Source organism: Abramis brama (genome assembly GCF_963993115.1).
Source record: "Abramis brama genome assembly, chromosome: 14".
Lineage (NCBI taxonomy): Eukaryota > Metazoa > Chordata > Actinopteri > Cypriniformes > Leuciscidae > Abramis > Abramis brama.
In genome coordinates this window covers 7,075,816-7,090,594 of record NC_139976.1, presented here as the reverse complement: position 1 = coordinate 7,090,594, position 14,779 = coordinate 7,075,816, and positions in this window count along the sequence as shown.

Sequence of the window (14,779 nt, the reverse complement as noted above, 5' to 3'; positions counted from 1 at the left end):
AATAATGTGTTTTTATTTTCTTCTTGAAGCACATTATTAGTGAAATTGTGCTCACATAAAGATAATACTTAGAAGTTAATCACATGCGAATGAGATACACCCGAGGGTCTAAAATGAACTGTTGCCAGCTGTTTAGAAATGTGTGGCAACTTTTTGGATGGGATGGATGAGATGGATAGATCCAATGAGTTTAATGCATATAGAAAAATGTATTCATAAAATGTTGACCAGTACCAGGAATCCAAACATTAAAATAATGGATTGAGGTTACACTGTAGGTGTCTTTACAAAGCAAACATGCTTTTCTCTGTTAAACTGCTATATAACACTTTGCTTCTCTTTATTCAAACCACATAGGTACTTCTTCTTTAAAACTTTGCTGCAGAAACGACATTAAATGCCAGGCTACAGAAGAGGAGCAGGAGAAAATAAATGGCGTTCTTTTGTCTAGTCTCCCACAGAACACAAATGAACCCTAGACCTTCTGTCTCTCTCTCTGCAATCAGAAACACTGGAGTAATTTCTACAGCTCAGTCTTCACAGGAAACCAGGCCAGTGCGAGAGTGAAAGTCACATGAATTATGCAGCAGGGACACCTGTGTGTGTGTGTGTGTGTGTGTGTGTGTGTGTGTGTCTGCCGCTGGAAGAGTCCGGAATGAGAGATATTTTACATTATATCTGGCTCAGTTTGTCAGGACAAGGTTTTATTCTGCATCTTTTTCCACCTTCCACCCACAACAGCAGGTGCATCACGATAGAAGTGCCATGTTAACTTCTAACAACTTTGTAGCATTTGTATCTCCTTTGAATCTTATGTGCAAATAAAAATAATTATGCAGTTTTTTTTGCACATTGCACAAACACAGTCAGTTAATGTTTTATCTGAATTATTAAAATTGAAGGGTGGTGATGGGGGAGGGCTATTTATTCTGAACAAAATGTGATTATCAGAATAAATCTATTCACAAATTTGAAAATGTTCATGAACAGTCTTTACACTTGACACATTTCATTTACACCTTCAGTATTTGTAGTGTGAAAAAAATTCTATAATTTTTTCCAAAAGACTTTCCCCACAGGTGTAATTTCCATCAAAATCAGCAATTTTGCTCTAACTCTTCCCCCGCCATTGATAGGAAAAAAAGGCATTACGAAGGAATACAATTGTCTTTTGATATTATATGTTCAGATAGTCATACAACAAAATATTCTGAGGGCCATGGAAGTTTTGTGAAATTGATCAAAAATGCTGGTGCTGGCAAAAAAAAAAAAAAAAAAAAAGATAAGAAAAATAATATCAAGGCTAATATCACTTCTAAACAGAATGCTTTTTTTTTTTTTTTTATCTATAATTTTGTCAAAGTGCAGAAATATTTAATTGTGTATTTCGCACACATGCTAAAAATGCTAGCAATGAAATTACCCTTATTTTATTGCAAACATATGAATGTTAAACCACATCTAGAAATATGGTGGAAATCAGAAAACAAAATTCTCCTGGATTCATGCAGTAGGTGCAGTAATCATACTGTAGGCCTACTCTGTTGAACAAATGTACTAGTGAGAGTGTAAAACATATTGTAAGAGTTAAACTGAACAAAAGTGCATATAGATGGAGAAACACCTTCATATATTACATTTATTCAATAAACTGATATACCACAATCTGTTCTGATGATTAAGGACAATTATACAAGAGTGACATACCTGTACTGTACGTTTACGTGCAATTTCTAAAATTAAATTCTAAAAAACAGATGTGTCTCCATACAAATAATAACCATCATAATCATTCTGTCTATTAAAGTGTGCACATCAAATGCGTCATGCATGAATCTGATAAGATACATATGGTTGCGTGACGGCCAGCAGAAGGAACTAAGTGCTGCGTCTAATGGTTTTGTTATTCACTACTTTGATGGATTATCATATACCTGAAGAAATTTCTCTTCTCTTGTGCCATCATTACTTTCAAATTTGCATTTTAACAATCTGGTCATGTGCAATCATGAAGTTCGTCATCTGACTAATTCGTGAAAACTTTTTCTATTGATTTATTTTCCACTTCTTCTTTTTTAATTACTGCTGTTTTGTTTATATACCTCTGCCGCATGATTTTCTTCCTTTGGTTTGTTTTTCCTTTTATTAAAAATAATGAGGCGGACTACATCTGTTTTTACATCCGATTACAAGATTGGAGTAGCTGCGCATCAAAGAGATTTCAAATGACCTTCAGTGTGACTGAATCAAGGGAGAGAAATCAAAGCCATGCTAATACGGAATACAGTAGACCAGATTAAAACGCTGTGGTTTTATTTATGCTGGTTTCTGTTTAGAAAGTACGTAATGGACTTTAATGTTCCAAGCGAAGATCTGAAGTAATGCTTTGCAGAACATAAACAACATCACATGCAATAAGTCACCAGAAACAGTTTGTTATCTTTGAATTGTTTTTCGCAATTATCAGATTCAATGTGGGCGATACACATGTGTGTGTTTGAAAGGGACTAAAACAGTTAAAGGAAAACAATTCATTATTCACGAAAGCAGTATTCTTCGGCTGTGAAGTTCAACATAGAATGCATTTCAAACCCCCCCATTGTTTTTTTCATCTTTCTGTTTTGCCACTTCCAAACTGAATCTCATAGTACTGATATAAACCATTATTAATTAGCAGGACCGGCTGTAGCAGCAGCTGGTCTTGGTCTGTTTCATGTCTTAATGTGGAGCCTTTTGCTTTTCAAATCCGCAGAGATGGACTAGTATTGCTTGCACAAACAATGATTAATATCTGACTTCAAAACTCCTTAGATTTCATCAATAAATTGTAATTGAGATTAATACCGAGAGGCAAAAAGCATGATGCATTCTAAACAGTTTCTTGCATCTAAATATGAAGCCAGACTAGTTAGTTCTAATATTCAAAGAGCTGCGATGTCAAATTAATGTCCAGCGGATATTTCAAAGAATAATATGCTGGATTGAGATTAGGTGCTTAATATTCACATGCTGACACTTCCAAAAAGACGTCAAGAAGAAGATGACAGATGTACTATGCAGCTCGCGGGTGGTATTTTCTGGCAATTAATTGCTGGTTTTGGATTGTGACACTCCAAGAAATGGTCCTTGAATGCACATTGAATTTCCTAATCTAAAGAGAATGACTCACACTCCTCACACACATGCGCGGCCGTGATATTCTATGAACATCAATCCAAGATTTGGATTAGTATAAATCTCTCTGTTGGCTCTCGCTCATTTCAAACCCACCATCCTCTCACCCTCCACCCCTTTCCAAAGAAGAAAATTGGCAGTTTGATAACTGAATGACAAATGTTAGAGAAACAGTCTGAACCATGATCACATCCATAATCCTTCCAGGCCTGTCAGAGAGAGTGGAAAAAAGCCAGACACAATGAATATCCTGCTCAATAGACCCTAAAACAAAGAAAACAACTTTTATTATGAAGACATTATTTGGTTTAATCTATTATTCTATTTACAGTGCTACTTTGCACTTACTTTGCAAAAGGAGTCCCCAGCTGTAAAAGGTATTTGCTACACAAATGGTGTTTCATTGTGTCATTGATAAAATGCACAGTGAGGCTAAAACACTCTTGTATTTGTTTTGATATGTGTGTAGTGAAAGATGATGCATTTATACAGATAACTGTATTATCACTCAATAAGTATTTATGAGACAACATAACACTGCCATTGATAACAATAATAAACAATTAATTAAGTCACTGTAGTTATAATATAATAACATTATAACAATACATTTATGGAACCATTCGACTAATTAATACTTCAGTGTACAATGGATTATGAGCATGCACATTTAACAGCAAATGCATCACTTATAAGTAATTATAAAAAATTATATAAATGTAACTATAACTGTTCTTATAATGCAGTGCAGTCTTGATAAATATGTTTTTAGAATAGTAATACATACAAATAATTATACATGGGGCTATAATTCATTAGCATGGTTTTCATAGAAAGTGTTACAGAAATGTTTTCTATTTTAATATATTTTAAAATATAGGAAAGTATATTTTAGCCCCATTATACCCTATAAACCTTTAAATACTCTCAACAATGTCGTGTTGTTAGTGACAGATCATTTAGCCACCCACTTATTACAACATATATGGCATAAGCAAAGTGTGAACTGCATAATTTCACCTGTGTTTTAAGTTTGATCCATGTAAGTAGATTATGCCTTAAATAAGTCCCCTTATGATCCATATTATACATGCCATGGTTCTATAGTTCATGATAATTCATGTCCATGGGGGAGTTTTGAAATTAGTCATTACTCAGCTTTACCCCATTAATTTTTTTTTTATTTTTTATTTTATTTTTTACAGTAAGTCAGCTATACATCATTAACAGTAATGGGCTCCACAGGGCACATCTAGCTTGAATCATATTAATAAAAAAACACCCTCATTGGCATATGCAATGGCACTGACAATTATACGACAAAAAAGCTATTGACGAAGTGAAAACGGTAATATAACCGAAACATATTACCATATTAAAGAAAGAAAGAAAGAAAGAAAGAAAGAAAGAAAGAAAGAAAGAAAGAAAGAAAAGCAAGCAAGCAAGAAAGCAAGAAAAGCAAGAAAAGCAAGCAAGCAAGCTCCCAGCACTCATTTAGAGGATATTATCTGTGGAACTTATTTCCATGGTGTTCCCAAGAGCATGACCGGCTTGAACTTAAAGAGAGGAAGTGGTAATCCTTTAGGATACAGGGTTTATCTCCTGAAGGCTCTGCCATGTCTGCTAATAGCATATGATTCAGCAGCGTTAAAAACCTCGATTTCTCACTACCAAATGGCCTGTGAGAGGAAATGTTACCAAATCGATTTTAAAATGACTTCCTGAGTTTTTTTACCTCAACAGTTTCGTCACCTTTTTCTTGTTGCCCATCAGCGGAAATGAGGCATAAAATAATGGCTCTTTCCCGTCTGTTTTCCATCCTGACCCTCTCAACCTAAATGACTGCCACCGTTCACAGGCCAGTTCATCCCACTGCCCTCTTCTCTCGAAACACACGACTGTGAGGCTCTACTTCTCACCACATCACAGGGGAAACCAGCCTGACTCAATCCGGTGAGTCATTCGGCAGGCAAACTGTACACCTTAGTGGCTTCATCCTAAATGTTATTTATTTATCACTTTATGATATATTTATATAGCTTATTGTATAGAGTCTGAGAGAAATGGAATGAGATGAGTAATGCTTCAGGCATCCATTTATATATTTATTTATATATTATGGTAACACTTTACAATAAGGTTCATTATTAAGTATTAACTAACATTAACAATGAGCAATGCATTTGTTACAGTATTTATTCACATTTGTTAATGTTAGTTAATAAAAATAAAGCTGTTCATTGTTTGTTCATGTTAGTTCACAGTGCATTAACTAATGTTAACAAGTACAAACTTTGATTTTGATAATGTATTAGTAAATGTTGAAATTAATATTAATTAAGATTAATTAATGCTGTAGAAGTATTGTTCCTTCTTAGTTCATGTTAACTAATGAACCTTATTGTAAAGTGTTACCTACATTATTATAGTATTTATTCATATTTTGAATTAGCTTTTATTTTTATATTTTCAGTTGTCATTTTATTCTAAGTTTTAGTAATCTAAACTTTTAAATATTACTATTAGTATTTTATTTTATTTTTTTGTAATAATTTTAGTACTCAAACTCAAACTTCCAAAGGCTATCCAATATTTTAAAAAATCCAATATTTATATTTTATTGTATATTATTTCAGCCTTAATTCAATTAACAAAAACAATTTTGATAGATTTAGTTTTAGTTAACAATAACAACACTGGTCATTGGCTATTTTGGATTTGTTTATAGTTTGTTTACTCTAATCTCGAAATTAGAGCCCCTAAATGGACATGGTGAAAAAATAATAATAATGAAATAATTAAGATGAGATGTCAATGTCAATGCTTTTGCCTTTCCCCAATAAACTTGTGTGCGAACGCTTTGCACAGGTGGCTAAATGTATTGCGAGAGAGAACGCAAAACATTTGTGAGATAGAATGCAAGAGCATTTAAATATATTATTCCTCCCATCTCATTATTTTTACATCACCATGTCGCTTTAGGGGCTCTGTACGAAACAAATCAAAAACGATTGAATCTTTTATTAGAAAGATCAAGAGCAGACAGTTAACTTTCAGTTGTAGTCCTTGTAACTAAAATATGTCATTTACCTTGCATTTGGCGACTCTAGAGGTGCATAAATTACACCCTTCACTTTTAATTTACAATTTCCAGTGAAGTAACAATGCGTGCAATACATTAAGGACTCAAACCTCCCCACAGTTGCTTATTCTGTCCTGTTAAGGCCCTTTATCACCATCTATTTATTTAAGACCGCATCCAGGAAATTGTCTGTGACAGCTCATATTGGAAAAACAGTGTGTTGATGAAGAGAAGTGTGCATTTGCATTATAAGGAAAATTGTGGGATTCTGTATGACTCAGTGTCTTGATTAATTGCTTAATGGAGACTCTCTCTCATCACCATGCTGTGTACCTATCACATACCTCACAACCCACCGATTGACAGTACTTATTGTACTTATGTAATTCATAACAATTACTTAATGTCAAGGAATGAATTATCGGTGAGCGGGTTTGTTAAAAATACAGGAATATACCAGGCATCATCTCTGATTGTGCTGAATGAGTTAACCTTTGCCAGTGCAATTCTGACCCCCCGACTGATTGCTTAGAGATTATCCCGAGATCAACAGAAAACAATTCATTAACTTCCCATAATATCGTTAATTAGACATTTTCACAACCTAACTGGCAGAGGAATAAAACCGCATAGAAATTGATTCATTACTGAGTAGGCCCTTGATTTATAATTGGATGATTTCAATTAACTTGGCTGATGATGAGTACCTGCTCTGCAGACTCAACAGTCGCAGGTGTTGTCATCCAACTGGAGATCTAATCTGACAAAGTATGAGGAAAAACACTACAAAGAACGGAGCTATTTCAAGCTTCATAATGAACAAGGCTTAATTATAATTACTTTGTCTAAATAAGACGGTTTCCAATTTCTAACGTAATAAGCTTCGTTATCATCGGTACGGTTTTGTTAAGTAAACCTTTAGAGATGAACACTTTTGGTATCAAATTTGATTGGTCTGGGATTATGTAAGTGAACAGTATATTAACTAACAGGCTCTCATGGATGATCAGAATCTATGGCAGCTGTGTTCTCAACAGGATGAAACTGCATGCAAAGTGATTCATTATAGATCTGCGTCTTAATGTGTTTGACATTCAAGGTATTCAGGTATTTTGATTTAGAGTTCTCAAACACATCACTGCAATGGAAATCTGCCATTAATTTGCTCAAATAACACATTTCAGCATGCAAGGGTATTCATATGTTCCTGAAGTGAGCGCTACACTCAAATACAGCAGTTCATGGATGAAAACTACTGTACATCTTTCCTTAAAAATGAAGTGTGAAAATGCTTCACTACATTCTGCACTAAATTAAGTTTCAATAGTACTTTTAAAGGTGAAGAATGCAATTTTTGGAATTAACAAAAGAGAGAGCAACAGGGTTGCTTAATCAATGGTTTGATTGCACATTTCAGGTGAATTTAAAACTCCAAAAGTTATAGGTATCTGAGATAGGAGTATTTAAACCTTAAAAAAAAAACATTACACACATGACCTCAAATAAAAAATAATTAGTTCCTTAAAATAACAAATAAACAACTTTTTTGTTCAGTATAGCAGCACCAAACAGAATTGTACTGAAAATGAATGAATGAATGAATGAATGAATATGGTCGACAATATTTTTGAAAGAAATGAATACTTTTATTTAGCAATGCATTAAATGGATCAATATATAGTATAAATCTCTCTGTTGGTGTTTTGATTAGGCTAAAAGTTAACACATTGACAAGTCAATCTCTGAATAAGTCAATTACTGATATATACTGTGTATTTCAATAAAAATTACACACCTTTAACTTGCCATCTTCTCTGAATACTGATATTGTCCAGATGGACAGAGCTAATATATCTTTGTAAAGTGGAGCTGCAGAGCCATGTATCATGAGCAGGTCTCTGTGGCGTTTCCCCATCATCCTTGTTTGTCTCCTGAAACAGCCTTGAATGGTGTTAGCAGAAGTGATACATGACTCCCCAGACTCCTCTCACAGAGGCCACACACTGGAACTGCAAACAACCATTTGCAGGGAGGTGAAAGAGAGAGAGGAGGGTGGTAGAAAAGTATTTATTGGTGGAGGTGATTAATGGATGGATGGAACCTGTGAGGACATATGAGGGAGAGAAATAGATGTAGCGACTTCAAACTCCATTCCACCCCATTCTTTCAGTGCATCACTTGAATTCCTTTCTCAGGCTTTGTCCATATTTCTCATCTTAGGTCTCTCTGTCTTAGACTGAGGTGTGTTTTTCTCTTCAGCTGTCAAGATGAAACCTTGTAAACCCCAAAAGAGCAGCTTTTCAGGACAGGGAGGAAAAAGGAATTCTGTTCTGTACAGCTCCGTCTTGTTCTTTGAAAGATGTTAACAGTGAAGGTTTATAACTTGTGTATTTGTTTCTGTACACCTGGAGGATACATACGGCTGTCAGCTCTCAGCTTCAATCATGTAGTGAAATCAAAATGATTAAGAAAAATGTCATCATGGGTTTTCTTTTCTCCGTGATAACCTGGATGATTTATATGTGAAAGCACATCTGTAAAAATGACCTGGTAATATGAACTGCGCCACGGACCATCTGGACCGCCATCTGATAATGATTAAGAATATTTAATGAGCAATGTGTTTGGGTGGGCATTACATCGACAAAACCCCTGACTGATATATTTGTGGAGAAAAAAATACAACGCTTTGGTATTTATGTTGATGCATAACTTGCATGACTTTTTGAAAATTGAAAAATCAGTATAACTACCAAAGCGGCTGTATTTTATCATGACATATTTTTATTTATACATTTACACTTATATATGAAGTTATTCTACACTTAATCAGTTGAACTTGCATCTGAAGTAAGTGGTGATGATACTTTTTTGGTGTAATTTTCATATGGAACTCAGTGGTACATGTTTTTTTTTAAAAACCAGATGCTAATTTGCGCTGCTCTTGGTAGATTGTGTTGGTCATTATGGAAATGATCCAGCTCTGTCTCTGTTCTTTGATTTGCACGTCGTCAGTAGATCACGCAAATAACTTTACACTCCTATCGGCGCTTTTATAGAATTGCGCTCTCACGCTAATTTGCCCTGTTTAGTAAATCTGGCCCCATAACATTAACCACTGTGAGTTAACAAATGTTGCTGAGTTCAAATTGAAAATTATACCAAGCATATCTTCAGTGCATAGATAATAAATGCATAGAATAAAAAAAAAATAATAATACATAAAAAATATAAATAAACATACATAATAACAAACATGAACATATTTTAGCCAGCAAAATTATCAGGATATAGTGAGAGATAGATATAATTATTATATATAAGTAGATATATATAAATAATGCTAAGGTTTATCATTGAAATGAGAAACAATATAAAGACACACATTTGCATCTATATTGTGATATGCAAGGCTGCTATGGCAATATTTGGCACTTTGAGAGTGAGAAATTAGGAAAAGTGGAAGGGAAAACTCTTGTTCATCTTAAACTTTTCCTTGACGTTAAACCCTCACAAAAACTAAACTGAAGCATTTATCCTGCAGGGAAGTCAGAACAAACTGTTCCCTTCTGTTTGTGAGACTCATTTGTCTTTCTCAAAAGATGGAGATGTACTTTGAGAATACCAAGCTAAACTCAACGTTCTTTCCAGTGCTGGTGTTCACCCCATTAAACAGCCTCAAACCTTTAACTAACCCAGCCGTACACACACACACACACACTGGTTTCCATGTTTTATGGGGACTTTACAAAGACATAATGATTTTTATCCTGTACGAACTGCATATTCTGTCCCACTGCACCACTAACCCTACCCCTAAACTCCATTACAGAAAACTTTGTGCATTTTCACATTTTCAAAACACTCCATTTAGTATGATTTATAAGCCATTTTCCTCATGTGGACAAAAATAAATAATAATAATAATAATAATAATAATAATAATAATTAAAAAAGATTACTGGTATTACTATCCTTGTTGGGAAATTTTATCCCATAACATAGGGAATACCAGACAGACCAGCCCGTTCTCATCCCAAGGCGTCATATACTGACGCTTTTGACATTTCGTCTACATCGAACGCACATGCTCTGTGCGTGTCATATTGACGCTAAAGGGTGCCATGTGCGTTCGAAGTAGACGAAATGTCAAAAGCGTCAGTATATGACGCCCTAGGATGAGAATGTGTTGGACAGACAGACAGACAGACACACACACACACACACACGCATGCACGCACACACACACACACAAATAATAATAATAACAAATAATAAAATAAAATAAAATAAAATGAAATAAATCTTGAGCTGTGTGGAAAAATAAGACAGAAAATGATAACATTGATTACTGGACAACTAAGAAAATAGACACTATTTCGGGTACTTCTCTCTCATGATAGTGAATTGATTTTTCAGAAAAAGCATCAATGTGCAAATAGACTCAGAGTCAGTCAGACACACATGCAAAGATCCACACTCAACTGTGATTAGAGAGTGTTTTGGTCTGGGCTACGGGCTGAATAAATGGGAGAGTGAGGCCTCCTGCAGCTCTTCAGAGTTATAATCAGCCATCAGCAGGACTCAGGGAGAAATAAGGAGGGTGGAAATACGGGGCTGTACTCTCAAACTGTTTTAGAGTTAATTACCACTGGATGCACTGACTGTCCTGAGATTTGAGCACTTGAATACAAAATTTCCTCTGGGACTTGCTTTGGAGGTTTCATGGGCCCTTGTTCTATTTTTATTTATCTATCTGTTTATTTGTTTTTGGATGAAACTAGAAGTTCATGCACCATTAATTATAAAGCTGCAGTGAGTGTGATTATAAATGACCTTTAATAACCTTGTCTCTAGTATTTAATATTATTAGTAGCCTTTATGTACAGTTAAGGTTCTTAAGGGAACACTAGTTAAGTTTTGTCTTCTTTTAGATTGTTGTTCACTGCCTCAGTCCCAGATGTATTCCTGTTTTCTGTTCAGTGAATGTTTCAGAAACTTCACTCAGCACCCACTGTTGCGATCTCTGTGGATTTCTGGGTGGTGAACCATCATGCTTTAAGAACTACAATTGAGCACATTTGGAGGAGTTATGCACTGTATATTGCCAATAAATAAATTAACCCTACCCCTAAACCCCTTAAACTAACCCTATCCCTAAACCATGGCTTAACCTACTCATCACAGAAACGTCTTGCATTTTTACATTTTCAAAAAAGATCATTATGTATAATTTATAAGCTTGTTTCCTGATGGGGACCAAAAAATGTCCCCACAAGGTCAAAATTTACTGTTGGTGACATTTGGTCCCCATAATGTAGGGAATACCATGATGGGAAGTGTTTATTAATATCAAATAATTCATATTGACTCATTATGCTCTTCACTGACATATTTGCTCTTTGAATACCAAGTAAAATATATTTAAAAAAAAATAAATAAAAAAACGCTATCAGGGGCAAAATTGTTGGTTGTGATGTGAAATTACCCCACTGAGAGAGAGAAATATGACAGTAATAAGCATGCTTGAAAGTAAATGTGAGATAATGAAAGAAATATGACAAATATGAAAAAATATTAAGGTAAATATAACTGAATAGAATATTTTCACATTGACAGATACGTTTGTCAAGTCCAAAATGTGTGAAAATATTATTTTTCTGTGTGTATTTAGGACAAAAAAATAAAATAAAAAATAGCTATGAAAATAGTCTTAGCAATAGAGTATTTTAGTGCATTTTAAACATTTTTGGAATAAAATGGTAATCACGGAAGGCTTTCAAGCACAATACATATTTTGAAATGTGATGGAAATGACACTGGGGGGAAAACGTTCACGGCTTTCACAACAAAATGACAAAAATGACAGAATTAACCTGTGAGGCATGTCGGTCCACTGTTGGACATTGTTAGTAGAAAAATTAAATAAACTAGTCGGAGTGTGAAAAATGTGTCCGCAAGGCCAAAAGTGGCCATAGCTGAAGAAACACTCATCTACAACCAGCAGATTTATGTGTGACAAAATGACAGGAAAACACTGTCCTGGTGTTTCCCATTATGAGTGAAGAACCTCTCCAGTGGGAGAGTTTATGACTGTTCTCCATCGATCAGTGTCATAGAATGGAAAGCACTTAGAGGAACAGAGAGCATGAAGAGGGTGGACATGCTCTGCACCAATCTGCAGGGAGCTGGCCTACTAAAACACAGCAAGTCATTTAGTAACTGGATGTGAAAGGTGGTTCATTTGCTCATATTTTTGTCCTTCTGATAGGATGGAGGCACTGGTAAAACAATGTTTAGAGTTAAAGGGATATTTCACCCAAAAATTTAAATTCTTTCATCATTTAGTCACCCTTTACCATCCCCGATGTATATGACTTTCTTTCTTCAGTGAAACGAAAACTTCTTCAGGGGAAATTAAACAGTCAAAGCACTGGATGTGCTGGTTTCGTCCTCATCACTTATAATGAAACACCTGTGATTCAGCAACTACCTGCTAATGCACTCACATTCACATAAAGTAGCCTTATTGACAAGTTTGTGTGAGTAAGTGCAATACACAAGATATAGTGCATTCAATGCCCTGTAGATGTAAAATGTAACAAGTAATTCAATTACTCATCACAAATGTATTGGAGTAAAGAGGACATATACTTGTTTTAAAATGTAGTCAAGTAGAGAGTAAAAGTTCTTAATATCTTTGATACTCAGTAAAACTACAAAGTAGCCAAACATATAGTAACTAATTACATTTACTGAAATACCACTGCAAGGAAGCACAAAGGACCACAACGTCCCTTTTATGAACGCTTGTATGACAGTTGACTGGAAGCAATGATTTATACTTTGATATAAAGTTTAAAATATTAGTATTTTTCTAAAACAAACCTATCGTGTCGCTTTAGAAGACATTGATTCATCCACTGGCATTGTATGGATTACTGTCACGATCTTTGTGTGTGGTTTTTCAAGCGTCAACCAAGCGGCACCCATTCACTTGCATTATATGGTTCAATGTCTTTACATTTAAAATAAAACACTAAAACATTCTTCTCCACCACTGAATCATTACCATTAGTAGTTCTTGTTCTCTAACAAAGCTATCTGAACCTCCACAGGTTACGACTTTAAGTATATACAGTATGTGATGTATGGAAAGGTTCTGCAGTTGACACTGTGTATACATCTGTATTTAGCAGAATGAAGAGCCCTTTATGGCCACAATAACACCTATTCATTTCCACATATAAAAAAACTCTTCCCCATAATCTCAACATGCACGCACATAGGTTCAGCTCACTTCGGAGAGGTCATTAACATTGTTATTGCGCCAGGTACACTCAGAGGGCTGAAACAATTATTGCAATAATATAGGATGACACATGTGAATGGGGACATGGAGAGAGAACACTAGACAGTAGAGAACACTGATTCAGCTACTGGAGGACAATAAATAAAATGAGAGAGGGAGAAAGATGAATTAACTGTCAAAGGTAAGCTCCAACAAAGAACTCATACATCCTCAAAATAACACCTAATGGACCGGCACAGAGCGCGTTACATCCGAAAATCCAAAGTGCAGAGACGAGGTACAACGGAGCCAATTATGCATATCAAACGTTATAGAAGGGACTTTCCCCTCAGTCATAATTCATCCAGCCCGGAGCAGATGGCCCTTTAATCATTGCAGACATTGGCACATGCTAGACACGAGGGTTTCAGAACCATGGACAGCAGCCAGTGGTTTAAGCAGTTCAGCACCATGGACAGCGACCAACAAGTTCCACACGTATTTTTTGGCAGAGCCGCAAAGCAAACCACACCACTCCACATCAAATCACCTGCTTTCTTTTCTTTATGTTTTTTATCCACGTCCACTTCCTCTCTCACCCCCTATCCATCCATCTTTCTTTTTATCTTTCTCTCTCTTCCTCTCTCCCAACCGTTCCCTCCCAGCGCCAGTTCCGATCCCCTCCCTGCTTTCCTCTGTGGGCTGTGAACAGCAGTGTCATGGACGAGACCTTTTCCAGGTAATTGAGTCCTCTAGCTCACACCACTAATTTGCGAAGCTCGAGTCTCCCGAGCAGTTACCCGAGAGACAAAAACGGGAAGAAGGAGTGAAAGTGAGAAGGAGAAAATAACTGGACTGAGTACAATATGTTAATTGGTTTCCTGTAATTGACAGGCTTTGGAAAGGTCATTGAGTATTTCAGAGGACTGCGAGAAGCATTTTACTCGGCGGGAACTGAAAGGGGACTGTAGCTAAAACCGTCAGTGAATGTCGGATTCACGCGTGGTAACGATCAATTACTGCTGTTTTTCCGCATAAGGAAGCACAGCAATGACTCACCAAGTTGGCGCTTATGTTTGAGAATAAATAAGCAAGAGTTCAAAGCGAGAGATAAACCGTGAGCGCTCCTGCCACTCAAACCACATAACTGTTAAAAAAAATAAAAAAAAATAAAATAACCATACATCACCTCAAGTCATATCTTCTCAAAAAAGTGCATGTTGATTGATCAT